Source organism: Taudactylus pleione, unplaced genomic scaffold (assembly GCF_031769625.1).
Source record: "Taudactylus pleione unplaced genomic scaffold, aTauple2 ptg000016l, whole genome shotgun sequence".
Taxonomy (NCBI): Eukaryota; Metazoa; Chordata; class Amphibia; order Anura; family Myobatrachidae; genus Taudactylus; species Taudactylus pleione.
In genome coordinates, this window is record NW_028284418.1 from 2221646 (window position 1) to 2239687 (window position 18042).

Here is an 18042-nt window from a genome sequence, read left to right on the forward strand (position 1 = left end):
TGACGCTGGCCTGGAGTGGTAAGGATTAAATTACTGATTAGCCGGGACACTGGAGCGACTCAAACATGCATGACCCTAACAGACAGATTACACATGTGCCAGGAACTGAAAGTCCATACGTGGGCTTTCAATTCATTTAATAGGAAAAAAAAAAATAGTTGAAAAAATAATATTGAAGAATTCCCATTTGAAAAAAATTTGCTTTATTTAAAGCTTTGATCGGCTAAACACAGTTGATCATACTGCTGATTGTAGGTGAGCATTGCTGTCACCCCTTGACACACATGACCTATTTTCAGTGAAAACACTAGCTTTCAACGAACATAGGGCTTAATAATACTGAATATATTTATAAATGTTGTGCATAGGAGAAAGATATATTACTTGATGGCTTATTTAAAGGGCGCATTACTTTTAGATCACTTCCTTAATGTAAACCTTTATTACCAAAGCCCATAGGTCAGTATGTGTCTGTTAAATCTTTCTTAGATTACATCAAACAGAAACAATCATACTTTTCCTATGGCCATTTTGTCACATAGCTACTATGTTGTGTCAGCTGTTAAACTACCATGACACAGACAGACCACCACCTAACCCAAACTTAAATCTATACATGTGAGCAGATTATGTTTACAGTGTTTTAGAGAACCATGATTTCAATGCAGAACTTGTAACAAAAAAAGTATTTTAATACCAGCAATACATGACAAATAACAGGTGTCAGCTATACCATAGCAGCCAATTGCTGCAATTTGTTTGTTTATTTATTACGTTTCTTCTATAGCGCAACATATTCCATTGCACTTCAAAATTGGAAACATTAATAGAACAAAACTGGGTAATAACAGACAGGCATAGAGGTAGGAAGGGCCCTGCTCACAAGCTTACTATCTATAGGGAAATAGGCATTGATACACAAGGATAAGTGCTATATATTGCATTTTGGTCCAGCCAGAATGCACAGTTTCTTGGTGGGCTGTATGATCCAGTCACACAGGAATATTGGCCAAAGGTAAGGAGGATGAGAAAGAAAGACTGTGTGAGGTTATGTGTGGGCTGTGAAAGGGGATGTAATTAGATATTGAAGCTATGAAGGTTATGTGAGCGGTTCTGGAATCTGATAAGCTTGTTTGAAGAGGTGAGTTTTCAGGGAACACTTGAGGGTTTGAAGACTAGAAGAAAGTCCTATTGTGCGTGGGAGGGCATTCCACAGAGTGGGTGCAGCCCGAAAAAAGTCCTGTAACCGTGAATGGGAGCAAGTAATGCGTGGAGATGAGAGACGCAGATCTTGTGCTGAGCGGAGAGGTTAGGTCAGGTTGGGAGATATTTTGAGACGAGTGAAGAGAAGTATGTTGGTGTGGTTTGTTTTATAGCCTTATGTGTAAGTAAAAGTAGTTTGTATTGAATACGGTAGACACCGGTAACCAATGGAGGGACTGACAGAGCGGAGCAGCAGATGAAGAACGTTTGGCGAGGAAGATCAGTCTCGCAGCTGCATTCATAATGGATTATAGTGGCGAGAGCCTGTTCTTGGGAAGACCAGTAATGAGACTAGTCAATGCGGGAAATAATGAGTGCATGGATTAGAGTTTTTGCAGTGTCTTGAGTAAGATATGGTCGAATTTTGGAAATGTTTTTTAAATGTATGTAACATTATTTTGAGGGAGATTGATTGTGGGGAACAAAGGAAAATTCAGAGTCAAGGATGACACCTAGACAGTGAGCTTGTGGGGTAGGGTGGATTATCGAGTTATCAACAGTGATAGAGAGATAAGGTGGAAAACTGTTATTGGCCGGTGGAAATATAATGAATTCTGTTTTAGAAATATTAAGTTTAAGGTGGCAAGATGACATCCAAGATGAAATGGCAGAAAGACATTCAGTGACACGGACCAGTACAGATGGTGACAAATCTGGGGTGGATAGGTAGATTTGAGTATCATCCGCGTACAGATGGTACTGAAATCCAAAAGAGCTGACTAGTTTGCCAAGAAAGGTGGTATAGATTGAGAGAAGCAGTGGACCTAAGACTGAGTCTTGCGGTACTCCAACTGATAGAGGTAGCGAAGAGGAGGCAGAATAAAAAAAAACTAACAGTGAAAGAGCGATTAGATAAGTAGGATGAGAATCAAGAAAGGGCTGTGTCCTTAAAATCTAGGGATTGTAGTGTTTGTATGAGAAGAGAGTGGTGAACAGTGTCAAAAGCAGCAGAGAGATCTAGAAGAATTAGAAGTGAGTAATGGCCTTTTAGCCTTGGCAGCGACCAAATCATTCACTACCTTAGTCAGTCCTGTTTCTGTGGAGTGTTGGAAACGAAAGCCGGAGTGAAGTGGATCCAATAAGTTGTGTGAGTTAAGAAAGTGTGTGGGGTGGATGTAGACAAGTCTCTCAAGTAACTTGGAGGGGCATGGTGATTTGAAAAAGTGTTAGGGTCAGAATTAATTTTTTTTTCACTGCATGCTTGAACAGTGATGGAAAAGGTATACAATCGGGAAACCGTCTGCCTTAATACCGACAGCCGGCCTCCCGACTGTCATATCCCGGCGAGGGTGAAATGTCGGGCGTCTAGATGTAGACGCCTGACATTTCCCCGATGCCGGGAGACCAGCGCCCAATTGGGATAAGAGGAAGTCACTTGGTTATGCCACTGATGTTGTACTTTACATGAGAGTTTTTGTAGATGCCTTGTTAATTTGGAATGCCACGGTTGACGTCTACGTGTAGTGTGATGGGTAGCTGGAGCTACTTCATCGAGGGCTTTTTCTAGATTCTGGTTCAGGTGTGATGCAGCAGTCTCAGGAGAAGTGAATGTAGAAATTGGTTAGAGTAGTTGTTGTAGAGAGGTGGATAGTTTAATAGCATTAGTATTTCTGCGAGTTTGAGGAGGCTTGGTTGATTTCAATGACACTGTGGTTGATGTAATGGAGGAGAGTGTGCAGGTGATAAGGTTGTGATCTGAGAGAGGGAAATGAGCATTAGTGAAATCAGAAACTGAGCATAGTCTGGTGAATACAAGATCAAGGCAGCGGCCCTCCTTATAAGTAGAGGAGTCAGTCCATTGGGAGAGGCCAAGAAAGGAGGTTAGAGAGAGAAGTTTGGAGGCATGAGGAGATTGTACACTGTCAATAGGGATATTGAAATCACCCATGATAATGGTGGAGATGTCTGAGGATAGGAAGTGAGGGAGCCAGACAGAAAAATGTTCCAGAAATTGTTGGGGTGACCCAGGTGGGCGATAGATAGAAGCAACTCGCAGAGAGAAAATGGTTAAAGTTCTGATAGAATGTACTTCAAATTATGTAAATGAGAGTGATGGTACCTATGAAAGAACTGTGTATGTGAAAGATTGGTACAGTAATATTCCAACCCCACCTCCTTTACTATTACCAAGCCTGGAGGTGTGGGTGAAGTGTAGGTCACCGTGTGAAAGTGCTGCAGGGGAGACCGTGTCTGATTGTGTGAGCCATGTTTCTGTTATCGCCAGAAGCTTGAGGTTCGTTGAAATAAAGAGGTCATAGATGGATGTTAGTTTATAGCAAACAGAGCGTGAATTCCATAAGGCACATTTTAGTGACTTTGTGGGTGAAGGGAGACGTGATGTTCATGAGGTTTGCTAGATTTATAGTCCGTTGTGGATGGGGCATGTGGGGTGGGAACTGGATTTGATGATATACCATTAGCCAGTGACAATGGGTACGTAGTGTTCACTCTAGCTCCGGCTGCAGGGAGGGTGACGGTGCTAGAGAGGGCATTTCCATGCGCTCGCCGAAGCCGCGTGCGTCCCCAAAAAGGGGGCATGGCCAATGAAAAGGGGGCGTGTCTATAAGACGCATTCCCTTTTCGTCACTTTTGGGGGCGTTCCCGGCATTTACGGACACGCCGGGCAGTCCCCAAGCGTTGCCGACAGGGAGAATAGATGCTGGGCGCATGCACCCGGCTTCTATTCTCCGGCGGTGACTGGGTCCACTGCATATCTCCCCACCCGCGGGACACTAGGACCCGCGGGTGAAGACGGCATCCGCAGGCTGTGAGGGCAGGGCGCTTTTTGCCCTCCTTCAGGAGGGCAAGGTGCTTTTTGCCCTCCAGAAGGAGGGCAGGGCGCCGCTCCCCGCTAAAACAGTCTAGCGGGAATGCTAGGTACATAATGGATATTGTTAGCAACATGAGAACGTAAGGGATATTGTTAACTCACATTAAACTTTGTACTTACTTCACATGTACAACTTAAATAAATGCAACTAGAAAATATCACCTTAATAATATTCAATCTGAAAGTAACAACCATAAATCAACCACGACTGTCAAACATCAATCATGCTGCTTCTTCCAAATACAGAATGAGTGGATTACTTTCAACTTTGGCCACTTACATAAGTATACATACTTATAGAATATAAATATTTTGATGACATCAAAGATGTAATCCACTCGGGGTAAATCTAGCACTGGTCCCTGGCACCATTTGTATTGCAAAGCACATCATGAGGGATCTATTTGCTGAGTTCTGTGGTTGATCTATTAATTTGATCTTGTAGGTAATGTATTCATTGAGTCCTGTGGATGATCTGCTTACTGGAACCTGTGGGTGATTTATTAATTTGATCTTCTAGATCATGTTTTTATTGAGTCCCGTGTAGACTTTAGATATTACCGACTCTCCTTGACTGTGAGGGAGACTCCCTGTAACAGTGGCGAACTCCCTGAAGAGTCTAGCACTCTCCCTTTAGGCCAACACAGGAATGATATCATCACTCTTCATGGAGAAAATGCTATGGAGACGAATAAGACCGTTATCTGCTACTGGAAAATGGCCACCAGCACACTGTCGACTGTGTGCCTAAGCATGTGCGATGAATTACAGAAGATTTGTGCACAAGATTTGTGTTGTGTTACTGGTTGTGTGTGCTTTATTGCAGGGTGTGTGTGCTGCATTGCATGGGATTTGTGTACAATTACATTTTTTTTATTGTGCATGGTTTACAAAACTGAAATACTTGGTTCAAAGCGTAGACGCTTAGGGGTATATTTACTTAAGTGTGGATTTTATGTAGCACCTACTAGATGATAATAGCTAGAATCTTATTGGTTGCTATGATTCTAGCTATTATCTATTCACAATATAATTACGCGCTGTGTTTGCTGTGCAGGGAAAAGCTCCGGTTTTCACGTCCAGAGCTATTCATTTAATATTTTCCCCTGGTAGGCCATGGGTAAATGCGCGCTAACCTATAGATTCCACACAAAGTGCTGGAATCCTACGTTCCCCTACATATTATAATGCAGAGTATGCATCTCAATGCAGATTTTTCTTCATAGCTCCTGAAAAATACTTAGGCTTAGTGCATGGAGTTCGCACAGCTAATTGAATTGGGTCTAATTAAATCTCCCCCTTAATGAATTTGCATCATACTCCTACTGTCTAAAATAAGGAAACGTCATGTGGTCGATTCAATTAGACGTAAGGGGGGCGAATTGTGTAGAAATGCCGCCGCCGGCACAACAACCTTATCGCCAATCTTGACCCGGATTTGTGGATTTTTGTACACAGCCGTATGGGGCTGCAAACAAAAGTCTGCTAGTTCAGAGGTACTGTAAGTGCGGCACATATCCCACTTACTCGAGGCCACGAGTAATTCTCATCTAATTGAATCTACCTCCAAATATATATTGTTCACTCTAGGATCAGGGTGCTGATCACTGATTAGGGCACAAGTTAATTTTGAAGGGTACATTTTGATGCATTGCTAAAGCTACAAGGATGGACTGGGGTACGTGATCAATCATACGATAGCGATGGGCCGATAACGTGTGTGGGGCCATACAAAAATGTCGTGCTACGGGATGTGTGCTGCCATGCGCTCTTTAAAACTGCGTTCAGTTTTACCAGTATAAGAGAGGCCACAAGGGCACACAATCTGATAAACCGTATACTTGGTGTTGCATGTAAGCTTATAATTGATGGTATATTTTCTACCTGAGTGCGGATGAAAAAATATATCACCAGGGATCATATAGTTACGCGTCATGCAAGTGCACTTGATGCAACCTTTTTTACCAATAAGGAAATGACTATTAGATGATATTTTAGGTCTTGTTATGTTAGGTTTCACCAAGTAGTCACGTAAATTACGACCCCGGTTGTATCCGGCCTTTAATTTTACGTCCTGCATTTTGAGATCTGGATCTGATTGGATCATTGGCCACAATTTTTTAGAGGCAAAATTAATGTGTGAACTTGCAGGATTAAATTGTGTCACCCAAGGTAATGTTTTGGGTTTCATGATAATATTACGTTTATATAAGAGTGTGTCCCGATCTAATTTAAGCACTTTAGCCTTAGCTTGAAGGAGAAGTTTCATGTCATAGCCTCTCTGCTGGAATTTGGCTATCATCGTATTCATCTGTTCAGCCTCCTTCATATCAGATGTAATACGTTTAATACGTAATGGCTGTGAAAATAGGGAGTCCCCTTTTCAAGGGAAGCGGATGAAAACTTTTCATGTGTAATAGGTTGTTCCTATCGGTAGGCTTAGTCTAGAGTGACGTACTGATGATAATACCGTTATGTAGGGAGATCTGCACATCTAGAAAGTTTACCGATGTGGCACTAACATTGTATGTTAATTTCACTGGATGGTTAATGGCATTATGCCCATCAATATTCTGTGAAAATGCTGATTTACTCGCCAGATAATGAATAAGTTGTCTATAGAACGCCTATAAAAGACGATATTGTCATTAATCAATATATCTGAGAAAAAAAATCTCATTCTACCTCGAGTCGCATATACGTTTTGATAGTTGGATTCGCCGATACAGGCTCAAATGTGGACCTTGGTTGTAATTATGCAAGAGGTTCAGGTAGATCGCTAATCTTACATGGGCTCGTAGAATTTTTAGCAAAATAATCCTTGAGTTTCAATTGACGGTTAAGTCGGTATTTGTCTATTTGCCACTGGAATTTGTCAGGAGTATTAGTAGGCACGAACGATAGGCTTTTAGAAAGTATTTATTCCTCCAATGGTGTCAGCTCGTGTGTAGAAAGAGTAATGACTATATTTTGCAACCCCCGTGTCGGTTTTCCTCCAAGCACTCTGCCTCTGGTCCCACCATCTCGTATATTTACGTCTCCTACCAAATTTGTGGCTCTTGTTATAACTCCAATTGGGCCCTGCAAGTTTTTTAGCCCCTGTGTAGTTTCAGGATCACTGGCAGATGATGTAAATTCATATGAGGATTCAGGGTCCCATTCTGATCTCAATTTGCGACGAAAAAAAGGTTTTCTAGGGCCTGGTTGCCGTGCATTATCAGTCCATCAATATACGTTATGATTATCATAGTCACCATCAACCTTGGTTCTTTTATCTTTTTAAATTTAGTTAAATCCATTTTGTATACTTGTAACTGGCTGTTAAGCTTATCGTACCAATTGATATCATGATCTGTTTCAAGGATGGGTTTATGTATGTGCTCAAATGCATTGATCTTGTCTTTAAGTGCATTAATTTCCTTTGTGCACTGCTCAATGATTAAGAGTATCAAATCCATGGAGCACTTATTAAGAATGCCCACCCATTTTTTACAAAAACTGGGATCATTGCGGCCTATGGTAGGACAATTCCTAACGTAGACCCCGTGGTATCTTTTTGTCTTTAAAATAATCACTGAGTGATATGCAATGGAAATAGTAATCCGTTTCTTTTTTTTCTCATTTTTAATAGATCACATTAAATTTCCTCACAGTTCCCAGCTTCACATTGTTCATACAATTTCTCTTTATAAATTATATTTTCAGAATAGATCGCCTGTTTCATATGTGGTATATGAGAAACCACTCGCTCCAGTGGTCTCGTTAATTTGTGACATAATAAACCGCAATAGTATACAAACTGATATAGAAAAATAAGAAAGCACTAGAAAAAAACTGAAACTGTTTACAGCCAATTGCTAAATAGCACTAGTATATATTGTATGCTCAAGATAAGGTGCTTAGAATAAAGTGCTCATGCCTCTATATGCCGATAGTCTCATAACGTGTTACTGAGACTATCCAGTATAATTTAAGTCACCAACATCATGTTCATAGCAGCTTACAAGTAGCATGTAGCTGAGTTGTCCCAAAGGCTTAATATAACATGCATCCGTGTTTGATATAATGCAGATAGCCAGGTATCATTGTAGTAGAACAGTTGTATTCATATCAATGTCCCAAAATTATATGTACAAAGAAATAGATATTTTAGCGTCAAAGCACTAAATTATAGCACAGCCGCGCACCGCCAAAAAGAGGGCGCGGCCTCATGGACAGGGGGCGTGGTCACTTGGGAAGGGGTATGGCCTTGCCGCCCGAACCCCAGTGGTCCGGTGTGGTGAGGGGTGCCAGAAGTACGGGTGAGCACTGTGCAGTGCTGACTCCCTCACACTGTCAGGGGCCGAGTGCTGCAACGGGGAACCTCTGAGGAATTTGAGCCTCACTGGGCAGCGTCTTCAGCTCGTATTCACTATTCATGTAGGAGATCACATTGTCTGGAAGATGCCTGTTTACGTAGAAATATAACCCATGTCATCATCATAACATACTGTAGTAACAGAAGTTTTTGTGCAGGAAAAATGTGAATATCCTTGATCAAACTTCTGTGTCTCTCCAGGCTCCCCTGTGTTACTCCAGACCCCCCAATGTCTCCATCCCTAGGCCCCCCTGTGGTTCTCCAGGCTCTCTGTGTCTCTTTATCTCCAGGCCTCCATGTCTCTCCCCAGGACCCCCTGGGCCTCTCCATCCCAAGGACCCCCTGGGCCTCTCCATCATCAGGCCCACCTGTGGCTCACAGCCTCATTCCCCCAGCCCCAGTGTGCGTCTCTGAGCCCCATTCCCCCGGCCCCAGTGTGCGTCTCTGAGCCCCATTCCCCTGGTCCCAGTGTGCGTCTCTCAGCCCCTTTCCCCCAGCCCCAGTGTGCGTCTCTCAGCCCCATTCCCCCGGCCCCAGTGTGCATCTCTCAGCCCCATTCCCCTGGCCCCAGTGTGTGCCTCTGAGCCCCATTCCCCCGGCCCCAGTGTGCGTCTCTCAACCCCATTCCCCTGGCCCCAGTGTGCGTCTCTCAGCCCCTTTCCCCCGGCCCCAGTGTGCGCCTCTCAGCCCCATTCCCCCGGCCCCAGTGTGCGTCTCTCAGCCCCTTTCCCCCGGCCCCAGTGTGCGTCTCTCAGCCCCATTCCCCCGGATCCAGTGTGCGTCTCTGAGCCCCAGTGTGCGTCGGCATCATTCCCTAGCCCATGTCACCCCAGTCCTGTGCAGTCAGCTCCAACCTCCCCCCCCAACCCCCTGTGCAGTCAGCTCCAACACCACCAGACCCCCTCTTTCTCACATCACTGAGCCCTCACAGCACAGACCCCCCTCACAGCACAGACCCCTCTCACCTCTTTCTCACATCACTGACCCCTCTCACCTCTCAGAACAGACCCCCCCTCACAGCAGACCCCCTCTTTCTCACATCACTGACCCCTCTCAGCACAGACCCCCTCTTTCTCACATTACTGACCCCTCCCACCTCAGACCCCCGCTTTCTCAGCACAGACCCTCCCCCTCGCTGCACAGAGACCCCCCTCGCTGCACAGAGCCCCCCCTCACAGCACAGACCATAGGGTTACCTCACCTGTGCCTCCAGGCTCCCAGCACTGGGTCACGTATGTGGAGGTGACAGGGAGTCGGCTGCTGCTGTACCCAGTAAGTCCCCACCCCTGCAATCTGCAGTGTGGGTAAGTCCGCGGTGTCCTCCTCCCCATGTATAGGCAGCAGGTGACAGCACCTCGGCTCCTCACTGGCATAGCGCGCACAGCATGACGTCATCGCGCGCTCGTACACAAGAAGGATCAATTCGATTGGTGACAACACAAGAGAGGCGGAGGTGCAGAACATGAAGGTTCTCCCAGTCAGGTGGTGGCGGACTGTAGAGTAGACTGAGCGGCGTTAATGCCTTCCTGACAGGGAGACCAGCAGGCCCCCCTTCTGTCTCCGCCCCCAGCTGACATCCCTTCTGTGTCTCCATCCCCAGCAGGCCCCCCTTCTGTGTCTTCGTCCCCAGAAAGCCCCCATTCTGTGTCTCCGCCCCCTGCAGACCCCCCTTCTGTGTCTCTGACCCCTTTTTGTCCTCAGCAGCCCCTTTATGTGCCCCCAGCAGCCGTACTTCTTTGTCACCAGCAGCACCCCTTGTGTCTCCAGCAGCCCCCTTTACTGTATCTCTATCCTCAGCACCCCCCTTGTAACCCCCGCAGCCCTCCGTCTGTGTCTCCTTAGTTGCCCCCTTACATATCCCCAGCAGCCCCCTTTTGTCCCCCGCAGCCCTCCGTCTGTCTCCTTCCTTAGCTGCCCCCTTACGCATCCTCAGCAGCCCCTTTGTGTCCCCCGCAGCCCTCCGTCTGTGTCTCCGTCCTTAGCTGCCCCCTTACGCATCCTCAGCAGCCCCTTGTGTCCCTAGCAGCCCCCATACTTACCTTCGCAAGTCCGCATTGCTGTTCCAGGCTCCCGGGAAGCAGCTCCAGCACTCCTCTCTTTCATGACTTCACGCGCGCCAGGTCTTTAACAAAAAAAAAAAACTTAATTGGCTGCGGTGCTGGCAGACTTCTAGTAGCTGCACGGCCCGGGGAGGGCTGACAGCAGCAGCCTCACCCTGATGGCTGCCGGGCCAGTGCAGCTACAGTAGAAAAAAATCTTCTCCTAAACGACATGCCTGGGTGCCCCCTCCCCCTGAATCCGCCACTGTATATGTGTGTGTATATGTATATATATATATATATATATATATATATATTATACACACACACATACTGTACATACAGTCAAACCTGGATAAGTAGGGAAACCTCTATTACTGGGGGATCGGTATGAATGACCGCCACCACTAGAAGTATTTGTACTATACCTAACCCTCTCCCCCCCCATAACCCTCCCTTAGGGGTGCCTAACCCTAACCTTACCCCTAGTACCTAACCCCCCCGTAAGTGCCTAAACCTAATCCACCTGTCCCTGGAGCCTGCACCTAACCCTCCCGAGAGGGGGGGTGCCTGACCTTAACCTCCCCCCGAGGGTGCCTAACCCCTCCTTCCCCTAGCCTAACCCTCCCAGGGGGGCCTAACCCTGTCCCCCCCGGGAGCCCCTAACCTAACCCCCCCCCCCCATGGTTGTCCGCGCCCGTCGCCCGGCTTACCTTCGTTTGGTATGCCGGACGTTGGGCTCCAGGAGTAGGGATAATGATGGGCGTTCGGATATCGTCGCCTATCATTAGTCCCCTGTCGGGATTGCACAGTCGGGAAGCCAGCGGTTGGCATTTCAACCATCAGTTTCCTGACTGCATACCACTACTGGGACTATTTGTGAGGTCCTGGCATTTTTGCACCAAAAAACCTCTGTTAATGAGACTGTCAAACCTCTTTAACTGAGACTGATATTTCTCGATTATTAGGATTATTATAACTGAGACGATTGCTGTTAGGACCTCTTTAAGTGAGATTAGTGCAGTTTATTAACCTCTATAAATGAGACGACCACCTTTAGAACCTCTGTAACTGGGACTAGTACAAGTTTGACAAGTCTCTATATCTGTACCTCGACTTACAGGGGTGAGACAAACACTTCTTAAACCTGGATAAGTGAGATACCTCTTTAAGTGCCGTATTCAATTAGCGGCGAAAACTGACATTTATTTTTTGCCAAAAAAACTGACGAAATTTTGCAAATAAAAACAGGCGAAAACGGCAACAGGCGAAAAAAACTGGAGTAAAGCAAAATCCCTATTTTTGGCTAAAAATGTGAGGATTTCTTTCTTTCGACTGTTGCAGTTTTCGTCTGTTATTTGTCGAAAATTTTGCCTGTTTTTTGTCGAAAATTTTGCCTGTTTTAGTCAAAAATTTCGCCTGTTTTTTTTTGGGGTGAAAAATTTTCATTTTTCTGAATGAAAAAAACTGCAGTTTTTGCCGCTAATTGAATACGGCCCTAAGTGAGGGTAAACGTGCTGTCCAATTTGTATTTATTCACTAATGGATGGTTGCTGTGGTGTTAAACGCAGGGCAACATTAAGTCAATTCAGGGCCAGATTAACAATGGGGCAGATGGAACTACATAAAAATAGGCCCATCATCATGACAGCAGGATGATGACCAGCCACCTAGTTGGTCACATGGTTAACCATAAGTACTAAGTGACCAGTATAAATACATTTAGCTTGTACAGTTGTATGTTACTTCTATTATAGTTCTAATAAAGAGTCCATTTGATCAGCTTACTCACAATGTATGGCTGGGTCTGTCTACATTGACCACCCGCATGTGGCCTCTTTGTAAACCAATCCTGCTGCTCAATTTGGTTAGAGTGTTGGACGGCCTAGAACTGTATGTAGCTATACTTTAGCTGTGCACAATCTATTGCTCTCTGTAGTTGCTAATTTTAGCCTCCAAGTGACTCCATGTTGTGTTTTCTAGTTTTTTGCGAATAGGAAAAATGTTTCCCTCTTAAAAATGTTTACTGTATATAGATATGGATTCCTACCTATCTATACACTCTAAAATTGTCACTGTTTAGCGTTATGAGTCGCACAAGAAATAATTGCTTTTAGACTTTGATTGTGGTTCCAAAGCACAAAAAGTTATTATTCACCATAAAAACAGATAGTTACACGCTGTGATCTAAATACAATTAGCGCAAACAAATTATACAGACACAAGGTACAGTCGTTACATACGTACGCGCTCTGGACCCAGATACCGGCATCAAAGATGAAACCTCCGTCAACAGCAAAGCAAGAAGACTGACATCTAGTTTCAGAGAGCCTGCATGTATACTCTTACAGAGATAGGCAATTCAATAGAACAGTTTGGTATGATTCCATTGGTTCTTCCTGGTTCTTCTGTTACAGTACAGTTCATAGGTCAATTCGTATGGTCACATTCCAGCCTCCAACAGCTCTTTGTGTCCATTTTTCCACTGCATAACAAATTAGACTAGCTGCATTACAGGATACATTTCAATGCCTAACTCTCTATGATCCATAACTTGCAGACACATGTTGCGATTTCTTCCCCGATGGAACCGGAAATCTGCAAAGACACAGTGGTTTAGAATGACACCAAGCACGGTCTGCTTATCATGCACTAAACATTAGATATCAAATAACATGTATTTCACAACATTACTGATCATGAATAAAACCTTAAATATTAACCTTGCTAGGAAACCTTTTTATGTAAGTGTGCAGAGTTTAAGTACTGGGGTATTGAGAAAAGACGCTAGTTAGCGTTGTGCGACTACATGTTTTGTGGAGTACACCATGGTTCATGTTTTGCAGGGTTGATCATATTATAAGTTTTAGTAACTGTCTGTATTTATATAATGAGGACTTTAAACATCTTTCTATTGCGTGGGAATCGCACAATGCTAAATAATAGCATCGCTGTATGTACTTATAATGGGTGAGATTCGCTAAAATGGCGCTAGGCGGCCAGTCGCAAAATGGTGTCTTGTTGCCGTTTGCAAAATGGCGTCGTGCAGATTTAATTTTCAACAGATTCTATCTCAGCCAATTATCCAGCTTCGACATAGGGCTAACAAGTTACTGAAAATCTTAAATCTTTTTTAATCTTACGAGCAAACCCAATATAGTAATCAAGTTGTTTTTTTATTGTGTGGTTCTATAAATGTTATAATAAATAATTTTCTTATAATAGACAAGTGATGTTAATATATATATAAACTCCTGTGAACAGGGGCTGGCCTGCACATTTTAGCCTAGGGTGCAAGCTGGCAGCAGCGACTTTTACGTAAAAAATGACTTTAGGCATAGAACGCATACTCATTTATTAAAGGGAGAAGGGTCTTTTTCTGAAGTGCTTGTTTCGCTGAGCCCAATATATTAAAATACAGTTACCCTCAGTAACCCTGTTATTGCAGTCTATTTATCAAGCATTGAGGCGGTACTACCTTTTCTGTTATGCAGATATTATAGCAAGAAAATAAGTATTAAATAATTTATTCTTGTGATAACACATTTTATTTCTGATACAATATTGTTTATTATTTTATAAAAAAATAACATACTCAATTACACTGATACTATGTTGCTCACCAGCACTGCTTCCACTTGAACAGTTGTTTTGAAATCTCCCACTACCTAGCTCAAGTCAAGACAGCAGTTCAAGTGTGAAAGTGCTACAGAGATATTCATGTAAGCAACCTTATACAGCAAACATTATTAAACTTTATTTATTTGTTAATTTCAAGTATATATATATATATATATATATTGTATATAAGCTGGAATATATATATATATATCAATTTCCAATAAGGAGGCACTCACAGGCTGGATAAACGTGAAAAAATTCTAATGCTTTATTGCATTAGTGCACTAATGCAATAAAGCATTAGAATTTTTTCACATTTTTTCACGTTTATCCGGCCTGTGAGTGCCTCCTTATTGGAAATTGATATATGAAGGGGACCCCAAACCTCAGGGTGAGCACCGCAGCAAGGTATTTATTGCTCACAGTACAGGAGTGCCGGTAACATAGATTTTGTATATATATATATATATATATATATATATATATATATACTACCATTCAAAAGTTTGGGGTCACTTAGAAATTTCCTTATTTTTTAAAGAAAAGCACTGTTTTTTTCAATGAAGATAACATTAAATTAATCAGAAATACAGTCTATACATTGTTAATGTGGTAAATGACTATACTAGCTGCAAACGTCTGGTTTTTAAAGGAATATCTACATAGGTGTATAAAGGCCCATACCAGCAACCATCACTCCAGTGTTCTAATGGTGCATTGTGTTTGCTAAGCGCGTTAGATGACTAATGGATGATTAGAAAACCCTTGTGCAATTATGTTAGCACAGCTGAGAACGGGTTTGCTCGTTAGAGAAGCTATAAAACTGGCCTTTCTTTGAGCTAGTTGAGTATCTGGAGCATCACATTTGTGGGTTCGATTATACTCTCCAAATGGACAGAAAAAGAGAACTTTCATGTGAAACTCGACAGTCTATTCTTGTTCTTAGAAATTAAGGCTATTCCATATGAAAAGTTGCCAAGAAACTGAACATTTCCTACAATGGTGTGTACTACTCCCTTTAGAGAACAGTACAAACAGGCTCTAACCAGAGTAGAAAGAGAAGTGGGAGGCCCCGGTGCACAACTGTGCAAGAAGACAAGTACATTAGAGTCTCTAGTTTGAGAAATAGACTCCTCACAAGTCCTCCACTGGCAGATTCATTAAATGGTACCCGCAAAACGCCGGTGTCAACGTCTACAGTGAAGAGGCGACTCCGGGATGTTGGCCTTCTAGACAGAGTGGCAAAGAAAAAGCCATATCTGAGACTGGCCAATAAAAGGAAAAGATTAATATGGGCAAAAGAACACAGACATTGGACAGAGAAAGATTGGAAAAAAGTGTTATGGACAGACAAATCGAAGTTTGAGGTGTTTGGATCACACAGAAGAACATTTGTGAGACGCAGAACAAGTGAAAAGCTGCTGGGAGAGTGCCTGATGCCATCTGTCAAGCATGGTGGAGGTAATGTGATGGTCTAGGGCTGCTTTGGTGCTGGTAAAGTGGGAGATTTGTACAAGGTAAAATGGATTTTGAATAAGGAAGGCTATCACTCCATATGCCATACCCTGTGGACAGCGCTTGATTGGAGCCAATTTCCACCTCCAACAGGACCATGACCCAAAGCACACCTCCAAATTATGCAAGAACTATTTAGGGAAGAAGCAGACAGCTGGTATTCTGTCTGTAATGGAGTGGCCAGCGCAGTCACTAGTTCTCAACTCCATTGAGCTGTTGTGGGAGCAGCTTGACCGTACGGTACGCAAGAAGTGCCCATCAAACCAATCCAACTTGTGGGAGGTGCTTCAGGAAGCGTAGGGTGAAATTTCTTCAGATTACCTCAACAAATTAACAGCTAGAATGCCAAAGGTCTGCAATGCTGTGATTGCTGCAAAAGGAGCATTCTTTGACGAAAGCAAAGTTTGAAGGACAAAATAATTATTTAAAATAAAAATCTTTATTTCTAACCATGCCAATGTCCTGACTATATGTTCTATTAATTTTGCAACTCATTTGATAAATAAAAGTCAGTTTTCATGTAAAACACGAAATTGCCTGGGTGACCCCAAACTTTTTTACGGTAGTGTGTGTAGTAAATATATATATATATAATTATTTTATGTTAGCTGGGCTACCTGGCATTGGCCCGGGTTGAAGACTGGACGCTGAAGTACATTTTTTTTTACATTGTCCTAACCTATAAACCTGGATAACTATGCAAATTAGGAGTAAATGACAGTGCAGGCAGGCGTATTGTCATACCGTTTGGCATGAGGTATATCAGGAGCAGATTGATTAACAGAACAGAAATCAGTATAGCTTCCAAAATCGCTTGCGTTTCAGAACTCTCTGACAGAGGGGGCGATTCAGCTGCAGACAAATATGCTATTGCAGCTAACAGAGATCTTGTCCTGTTCACTCCCCCCTAACAGAGATGACACGCCTCTGTTGCCACCCTCTCCCCGCCCAGAAACGGCAGCAGACTGTCAATCACTGACAGTCTGCTGCTAGACTGTGTGCGCAGTACGGGTCAGGCGCATGCGCAGATTCCTGATAATCGGGATCCCTGTCCCTGCATCAGCAGCTGAATCACCCCCTGAAATCACTCTGCAGATCAACATTGTAGACCATGACTAGCAGGGCTGCAATCAGGGGGGGAATGCCGGGACTTGAGTCCCGTTTCCGGGTAGAAAGGGGCCCGCTTGCAGTGGCACTGTGTGGCTGTGATCAGTATACCCTGCTCTTTGTAATCTCCGTATGCTAAACTTGGCCAGGATCAAATATTGTGGATTGATTATGCTGTCTACCACAGTCTGAATGTATTGAGTGCTGAGCTGAACATGAGCCTGCCAGGCACTCTGCTAAACCCCCCCCCCAGGACAGCTGCTGTAAGATGAGACAGTGAGTGAAATGCTAATAATGCACACGGTTTTTCAAACACAGAGGGCTGACTAATTCTGTATTTCATTTATGTGGCTGTTGGAAAAGTGTGTATGAATCCAGCCCCAGAGCCTGGGTAATTTAAGAGTGTTCTGGTGTTATGGGATTGTGTGACAGTGTGTGGCCCTGACGAAGTTCATACCTAGGCAAAAACCTAATCGCTTAGAATCGTTGCGTTCTGATGCTGTTACTTCAGTGTTCTTTAGGAATCCTTGTGTTTATAGGGGTTACATCTCCCTCTATTGTAACGTTTTATGGATATTAGAAGATATCTCAGATATGGAGTTCCTATAAAAGCACTCAACCTATAACCTTGTGAATTATATTAACAGTGCTAGTGATGTTACTAAATAAAATAAGGTTCATTCATTTTTGGGAGAAAATCCACCCATGTTCTTGCAATCTTTGTCCCTATGCTAATTAGGACTATGGGCCTGATTTAGCGGTGCACACTTTGTCGATGCCGCATGCAAGTGGCCGATGTTTTAAGTCTGTGTATGCCTCTGAGCCGCATTGTGCGTGTGTCCCGATGGTTACCGCCAAAAGCCGCAGAATAAATTTCAATGCATTGAGCGTATCAGTGGACGTGTCAGGATGGTAACAGGGAGGTGGCTATCCAGACGCGGGCGTATCGCGGTAAGTGATTGCGTCTTAAGAAGCAGTTGCACTGGCCTCGACAGCTGTGTTCAGATGGAGAAATTGCAGCTGCCATAGGGCTGCTGCAATCGCTAATGGTGCGTCTTAATACACACCGTAATGGATTAGTGCCGCGGCCAATAGGCATCTCTGTAGGAATCCCATCGGCTGCGGCATTAGTATTCAGACTCAATCGCGCTGAGCCAAGAGATGCAGTCGCGGCTGCAATACCATGCAACTGTGAATCAGACCCTATGCCTCCAAAATCTGGTCAGTTGTAATGTATGCTTTTAAGGAAACAGTCTTCATATTAGGTTATATTTTGTAGTTATGCTATAAGCCTGTGAGCTTAGACGTAT